Consider the following 9,334-nt stretch of genomic DNA (forward strand, 5'->3'; position numbering starts at 1 on the left):
GTTTTGAGAATGATGTACAAATGCGCTTTACACAATTGATGTGTGTATGGATTGCGATAACAGTTGTATAAGCCCCTAATAAAATGTTAAAAAAAAAAGAACAAGGAATAACATTCCTGACATCAGATGTATCTTGACTGAAAGTAGAGAATATTGTAAATGTTTATTTGTGTTTTATTATCTGGCAGAAGTATTTGACTATTACTCTGACAATGGATAACACTGTAAAAAAATGTGAATTCCAGACATTTCAATGTGCTCATAAGGAACCTCTACGTGGATCAAGAGGCAGTCATTTGGGTAGAACAAGAAGATACTGCATGGTTTAAATTCGAAAAGGGCATGCAACACGTTTTCTCACTCCACACATATTCAATTTGCTTGCTGAGCAAATAATCCAAGAAACTGGGCTATATGGAAAAGAAGGCAGCATTAGGATTGGATAAAACTTACATTAACACCCTTGTTTGCTGGAAACAAGGAGCATCGAAGGCACTTGCTAATGAAGACCACAGACTTTACAACTCAATGTAAAGAAACATAAATCCTTAAAACTAGACAACATCCTGATAAAAATTAAAAAGTTTGAAATTGTCAAAGCTTTCATTATTCTTGGATATTCAATCAATACTCATTGAGGCAACAGTCAAGAAATGAAACAACATCGCGTTTTAAGCCTATCTGCTGCACAAGACCTTTTTGACGTTGAACATCAAGGAGATCTCTCTGAGGATTAAGGTGAACCTGATGAGCTAATGGAGCCCCGGTGGTATAGTCTATCTGCGTCGAGCTGCGATCTGAAAGTTCAGTAGTTCAGAATTACCTTGTTCTCAGATCTTTCACTTTTCTTCACAACCTGATCATTCCACATATTTCCTCCTGGTGGCGGTTAGCTGCAAGTTCAAAACCACCCACCGCTCAGCAAGAGACAATGTTTTTAACTCCCATAAACAGGTCCAGTCTCGGGAGCTCACTTAGGACAGACAGTTCTACCCTCCCTGCAGGGTTACTATCCGTCAGCATTGACTCAATGGCAGAGCGTGAGACCTAAGCCGTATGTTTTAAATTGCCTCACATGTATGCGAAAACAAAACCATGATAAGGAAGACCGTTGAACTGATGCATTGAAACTATGTTGGCGATGTATGGACAGTACCATGGACTGCCAGAAGGACAGCTCCGGTGGTGGAAGTACTGCCGGAGTTTTCTGCTCTTTGAGGAGAAAAGGAAGTGACTCCATATTAAGGTCTTTGGTCATGGTAACAAGTAGGACCAGTTCCTGGGGGGAAATCATGCTTAGTAATATATGGAAGGTCACCTAAAAAGAGGAAGCCCCTGTATGAGATGAATTGACGGGTAGCTTCAACAAAGACAGGGCAGATGGGGCAGTACAGAGCAATGCTTTATGTTCTTGTACAAAGGGTAGCTGTGGCGTACAGCCTGCTTAAAGGTACCTAACCACCACAACAAACTAAAAACATGTTTATGAATATCACTTCATACTTCTTGCTTGGCTTTGTGTAATCAGCTTTAGAAAATGATTTTATTTTCCATATTCTCAGCTTTCTTGAAATACGTATTATTGATAATATAATAAGTTCAACATAATTGTTTCACAATTGTAGTTTTCTTTAGTGTATACTGAAACCTAGCCACTTCACTAAGTATTTGATATCTGACACAAGTAAGTTTTGCTCCTAAATTAATATTTATTTAAAAGACATTTGAAAAAAGTTATTTTTATCTTATAAAGTTGTAATGAGACTTAAAGAGCATAACTCACTCAAAGGCATAAGACCTGTCATATAGCAAACACACATAAATATATGTTCTTATTTATGATTTTATTAACTATATGTTATAACCCTTGCTTGCATCCTTAGTCATCTTTCTCTTGCCTCTGTGGTAACTCACTCCATCGTTTGACCAGCTGGATTATTTACTTTCTTTTTACTAGCAACTACTTATTTGATAAACAACACTAAAATGGACCATCATTTCCTTTTCAAATAGTCTACCTTTACTACAACTTGATTGATACCTATTAATGTTTTATTTTCAGGGTAATGTGGGTCAGGGCAACTTTATTTCTCTTCTTTGGCCTCAAAGCTTTTCATCCTTCACATAATTGAAACCATATTTTTCATTTACTCTATTTTTCCTGTTTTCATTCCTGTTAATCCTCGGTGCCCCTGTTCTGGGTTTAGATAATAAATTATCTCTATGTTTTGAATACTTCATTTTAGCCAATATTCCAAAGGCCTGTGAATCGTCTACAAATACAATGTACTTATTCATAATTGATTGCATCCCCACTGACAAAAGGATAAAACCTACCTTCCCTTTTCCAGCATTCAATAGCCCCAGAATCCAAGTTAATTTTTGAGAGTTAGTTAATAATGATTATACTAATCCAAGAGTTCATTATTAATATGAGTAATGGGAGTGAATTATTCGTACGTATACAATAGGCACATCGAAGACAAAATTTCAGGAAGATATATGCTTTTGACTTATTATTTCATATTAAAGTTAAAAAACACTGGATCAAGTACATACTTTTGAATGACATAGATTCGGGTGCCTTACTCCGCTTGTGACTATTTATTTATTGTAGAATGATGATTTTATTAACTATATGTTATAACCCTTGATAATTATACCCCTGTAAAAAGTTTGTGTGTGTGTGTGTGTGTGTGTGTGTGTGTGAGAAATTAGAAGTTTTGCAGTATTGTTTGTATGGTGCTAGGCATCTGCTATGGTATTCAATCAATGGTATTTCTTATTCTTCATGTAGAAGTTATTAATTAATTCAAGTGTTAGGACTGAGATCTAGAATTTAGTAGTCTAATACCAGAATCCAGCCCCCTCACTCCCACAAAACAATATACAACAACAACAAAATCCTATTGCTATCCAGTTTTCTGATTCCTAGCAACCATATAGGACCGGGTAGAACCATTTCTACAGTTTTCCTAGCCTGTAACAGTGAAAGACAAACATTATTTTCTACTTTCTCCTTCTGAGCCTTGCCAGATGATATTCCATGAGTTTTACCATCATTAAACACCTTCAATTCTCCTAAGGATGCTATTCACTTATGGCAAATTTATTCTCTGAGCCACTGAGGGTAGTGTGAACATTTCTATGCCATGCTTCATATTCTTTGTGATCTTTAAGGCTATGCTCAAATATTAATTTTCCCATGGAACTTTCCTTTTGTTCTACTCTTTCCCATTTTGCTGCATCACTTTGTTATCTTCAACTGGGAACATTATTTCAATGAGTAAGCGCCCAATGAATCTTAATTGCATTTCATTCTTTTTTTGTCCACACTGATAATTAACTTTTTGAATTCGTAACTCCTTACATCTCAGAGTCTTACACGCTTTGGACATGTTAGGAGAGACCAGTTCTTGGGGAATAACATTTCCTTCGGTAAAGCAGAGGGGCAGTAAAACAGAGGAAGACCCTGAAGGTGGGTCTTGACCCTATCACCACTGTGGCTGCAACAATGGGGTTAAGCATAGGAACAATTGGCTCTGAAGCCGGCAGTGCTTTTTTTCTGTTGTGCATAGGGCTGCTATGAATCAAAGCCAACTTCAATGCACCTAAGGACAAACAGCACAAACAACAGCATCTCAAGTCAGTCTCGATACAAGCCTATCTTTAGACATATATTTGAATTTAACAAGTTTTTATTGTACTTAGATCTTTTATAATAGCCCAATCAAAGTTTACTTGTAAACACATTGAAGGCAGTAATTTATTCCTGTTGGTCTTCCATTATGCTTTGCAAAAGTGATATCAAATATATTGTCATTAGTAAATATATTTTAATAGCCAGTGAAAATATATAAGTAAGCACATATTAGTAAATGCATAATAGTAATAAGAAATCAGCAATTTGTACAATATAATTAAGTTTGTTTTAGTTATTTTAAAATATGGCTAAATAGACCACTAACATATTGATTTATATTCGATTTTAATATTGTGGCTTTAAATATTTAAAATTAATAGCATTTCATGTTATATCATTTTACAATATTACACTTAAAACATTTTAAATCAGATGCATTAATTCTACATTACATTTTAAAACTCTAATAGTTGATTCAAAAATAAAAATATTATATAGTTACTTACTAAAATAAAATGCTGACCTTAATAAAGAAATTATAAACAATGTTGTTTCTACAGACAACGCTAAGATTTCTTGTTACACATGGTGTATGTATTAAGTTTTCACAGTCTATTATAACTATTTCTTTTTTTTATTATAACTATTTCAAAATAAATATTTAACATATAATTGCTGCATTATGTATTTTGTCAAATAAATATGATCTTTGAAGATGAAACATAGAGATTTCTTATTAATGGCTAATAGTTTTGTAACAAATAATTTTAATTATTGTTATGAAGAGTGAATACTGTTTTGAATTCTTAATTTAATGTAAACAAGAAATGAAATTAATATGAACAATTTCACTCCTTCTAAATAAGGAAATACACACACACACACACACATATCACACACTAGCTTGTTGACTTCCATAACTGGTTACATCTCTAATATATCAAATCACTGGCAAATATTCATTTCTAGCTTGCTCATGCTGCCAAGAAAATATTTTCTCATCTTTAAAAACAAAAATATAGTCAAGTACATGTAAGATTTTGAAATATTTAATTAAAAACCTGAAGTTTATGGCACAGATCCCAATTAGCATTTTGTAGAAATCAACTGATGTATAAAGAATTCTGGAGTCTTGCCAAACTTGGAACAAATCTGTGCAAGACAGTTTCCACCATAAGAAAAGGTCTCCATTTTTATCTTAAAAGAAATGTTTTAAAATAGCCTATTGAATTTCTGAATTTAAGACATAAAGTAATCTTAACAGTTTTTATTTCCATCTACACCAAATGTCAAAATAATAAGAGATAAAGGCACAGAGAACAATTTTTGAGCTGTGATAAAGCAACAATAAAAATATGCAGTAACATAAACTTAAAGGTTTCTGTTATATATCTGTGTTGATGTCTGGCTAAGTAATAATAGTACATTAGTAGATGGAAAATAAAGGTAAATATTATTTCATATCTTAGTCATTCAAACTTTGTTCTGCATTTTAATAACAAATTAAAGTGTGATTGAAAGCATATGTAATAAAAATCACTTATATGACAGGCTTTGTCTTTTTTTTTCTCTGACTTTTTTACATTTGCATAGATAATATTAAATATTTTAGGTAATCTACCGTGAATTATTGTAACAAATTACATTTTTAATTTGAAGATCTTCCTACATTATTTCAAACGTTAGTTCCTGTAAGACTTTTATTTTTCCCAGTACAAAACCAAGCAAAAGAAATAAACAAACAAAATCATGTATTGCTGGAAATTAATAATATCACAAATAAGCTCATATTTACTTGAAATTTCATAAAATCATGTTTTGCGTTATTAAATCTCTGAGCTTCATGTAGTATCAGCATTAGGAAGATATTATCTTGAGAGGATGTGAAAAGTTACTCATTAAAAAAAAATCTATTTACCAACCTAGCTATTAGGCAATTTATAAACCTTTTTTCAAAATGGTAGAAAATTCACAAAAATCATATCATCTTCATAAGGGAATATAAAAATCATATTTACTAATATTTTTCAACTTTATTACATTTACATTATTTTGAATGAGACTTCATGTTGTTACAAGTAGTTGTATGTCATTAATTCAATTTTTTTAACAAAAATTTAATCATTTATCGGGAGCTCTTACAGATACCATAACATTCCAGCGTTCAATCACATCAAGCAATATTGAACATTTGCTAACATAATCAGTTTCAATACATGTTCTTTGTTCTTAAACTCTTTGATATCAGCTCCTCGTTATCCCCTCCCTCCCTTCCCCTACCCCCCCAGGAATCCTTATTATTATTTTTTCCCTATAATAGTTGAGGTTTTTTTTGCTATATCTTACATGATCCAATACATCTATCCACATACAATTCTGTTGCTCGATCCCATCAAGCAGGGTTATAAAGTCATTAATGCTATCAGCTCCCTGTTCCCCTTCCCTACATCCCTCTTCCCATATCCCCAGGGAACCAATACTCCTGTGACTATTTCTGAAGGGATGTCTTGGCTTTTATGTACTGAATGATCTTAAATATACAAATGAACATATACAAATCTAACTTGATTGATGAGTTAAAGCAAAATAAAATGATAATAGTAAGGGGAGGAAAAAATAAAGAACTAGAGGATAGTTATGTGGTTCATCAGTGCTATACCCCACATTCCCCAGATGCTATATATTTTAATAGCAGGACACCATCAGCTTTCTTCCCCATATTTGCTTATGCATCTATTTTATCTTCAGTGTTCGGTGGGAATCATATAATGCTGCATCATTAGAACAAGTCATTCTTGAACAGATGTAAGATTTAAGTAGTGGTCCAAAGTCCAGCTACTTCCTTGTTGCATTTGCATATGCATACATACAGACATAAACACACACACATACATTTCTGTTCTGCTGGGATCAGCTCATTCCCAGAGATGACTGCAGGGCCAACCCCTGTGTGACAGCACTGCAGACGATAGCCCTGAAGAGACAGCCCGGAGATAGCAGCCCAGCTGATCTGACCACCAACATGGGGCCAAATCAACAGGGGAGCACAACAGACCAGTGATGGGGGCAAAGCCACAAAGTCTCCGAAGTATCTTAATCACAGGCTTCTGGCTTGGGAGGCGGCACTTGGTACCCCATCTGAACTGGTTGGGGATTCTCACAAGGGGCACACACTGAATGTCTAAAGGCATAACTTAGGGTGGGAGCATTAGACTGCTCCATCCCTGACTGCAGGAATAGCAATGGGGATGTTTAGAATGTTCGTATTTTAGATTTAAATGCTGAAGACTAAAAGGGTGTATGAGGTTAGGTAAGCAGTCCCCAGGGGATGCAGCTCTGGAAGAATGGGGGACTGGACTAACTGTTTTTTAAAAAAAATACCTTCTCTCTATTTACCAGAGAGATATTCATCTGCTCCCTGTCAGGATGCCTGTTAGTCTTGTGACACTCTGTATGTCTACTTATTTATTTATTTTCCTTTTTGGTGTTTATCTACAAAAGATAGGCAGGATAGGTAATCTTATATACAGTGACTGGTCCTACTGTTTCCGCAGAGCCATGGGAAGGAAGGGGAAGAAGGAGGTGACAGGGGAGTCAACAATGATGGGTATCAGGAAATAGTAAGTGCTCTAAAATTGATGGTGAGGAGGATGTTGCTTTTCTGGTCATGTTTAATCAATCAAATTGAATCTGAGAGGAATTACTGAGAAGTGAATGAGGGGTAAACATAGTAGTGGGGTAGGAGGAAAGAAAAAAGAAAAGAGGAAAGACTACTTTGATGCTTAAAATAACTCATATTTTGAATATAAAAGCATTTATGAAAAAACTCACTATTTTGGGGTAAATTTTTCTATCAATTTCCTCATTTGTGGATATGAAGCACGTTTCATATTTGTGGCGAGGTGACTGATGAGGTGACAACAACAATGTACTCAATGGCAGAGGACCCACCAGTCTTCCTCTGCTGTACATTGGGCGACTGTGACTTTGAACTAACTTGACAGCATCGGTAAAAACAATATGTTTTTTATGTATATTTTGTACTTATATTTTGGTCACATACTCACTAATTCCATATACATCTACATATATATATGTATATATAAATATATATAAAAGGAGAGTGACTGTGAGACAGAGAAAGAAGTAAATTTGGTGGGTCAAAATATGCTTTCACCAAATTTAATAGAAAATTTTAAATGGACTGTATCGTTTTACACTCTCTATATCCCTGTATGAGAGTATTAACTGATCCACTTGCTCACTTACACTTTTTATTAGAAGATATTTTAATTTAGTTATTTTGTTTGACTATTATACCTGTAAGGAAAATATGTCCTTGGTCATAGAAATGAAGTTCGAGGTCACAGGGCACAATTTTGCAAGACCAGAGAGTTTTCATTGCTAACACCTTTTTTTTCAATAATGTCAACAGTGGCTACACATGGAGACCTCACCAAATAAAATGCACACGGGTCAAAACAACTATGGGAAGAGGCAATGAAGAATCTCAATATCATTGGCTGACGCAAGGACAAATGTCACCTGAAACAGATCATCAAGTGCTCAGATGTAAATTCAAGTTGAAGCTGGACAAAAGTAAAACAAGTTCATGTGAAGCAAAATACGACCTTGAGGAGTATACTTATTCAACCCAAACTCACTTCCATCAAGTCAATGCCAACTCAGCACCTCTACAAGATGGGGTAGAACTGAGCCTGAGTTTCCAACAGTTTGTAAGAGGAAATAGATCTACGTGCATATATTTATAGGTTTAGTATTAAGGCAGCAGATGGACATTGGACCTCCACTCAATTACTTACTCGATGCAAGAACACTTTGTTCTATTAAATTGGCATTCCATGATGCACACCTTCCTGACACAATCGCTGAAGACAAATGTGTGCATAAGCAAAAGTGGTGAACAGAGCTGATGGTGCCCAACTATCAAAATACATAGCGTCTGGGATCTTAAAGGTTTTCTGTTTTCTTTTTATTGAATTGTAATCCTTTCTGAAGATTGAAGTCTTTGCTCTTCATCTGTAGGTTACGTCTAGTTTTCTTCTGTTTCAGCACACTTGGTTGTACTCTCTGCATGTTTCAGGCTGTGAAAGAACTGTCCTCCAAACCCGATGCTAAGGGCTTCTTCGTACAGTCCAGTTTCTCAGATGATTTGCTCCGCATACAGATTGGTGGTGAACTGTTACCACCTGGATGCACACCTTTCCTGATGTTAAACCATGCAGTATTCCTTTGTTCTGTTCAAATAAATGCCTCTTGGTCCACGTCCAGATTCTGCACCAACAAAAGTCAGTGCTTTGGTACTCTAATTTTTACAGTGTATTTGTCTGTCTGTTTGTTTATTTTTAACCATCCACAGAGTCAAATCCATAACCTAATCCATAATACACAAGTAAACATAGTTCTTGTATTCTCTGTTTTCAGCCAAGATTCATCTTACATAATCAATGTTATCCTATATTCTATGTCCTCTTCTGAATCAAAGTTAAATTTTTGCAGTGCCCTTTCAATATATTGCTGCAACTATTTTTTCACATTAGCTTCAGAAAATTTTACTTGCATTCAATGTAAATTATATTTAATAATTCCTGCATTTTTTCAGGTTATCATTCTTTAGTGTTATCAACATGAGTCTCTTTATCTGCTGGCCAGGTAGCTGTTTTCCAAATT

The sequence above is a fragment of the Echinops telfairi genome, unplaced genomic scaffold (assembly GCF_000313985.2).
Source record: "Echinops telfairi isolate 266 unplaced genomic scaffold, ASM31398v2 ScPeMD7_3533;HRSCAF=4204_0, whole genome shotgun sequence".
Taxonomy (NCBI): Eukaryota; Metazoa; Chordata; class Mammalia; order Afrosoricida; family Tenrecidae; genus Echinops; species Echinops telfairi.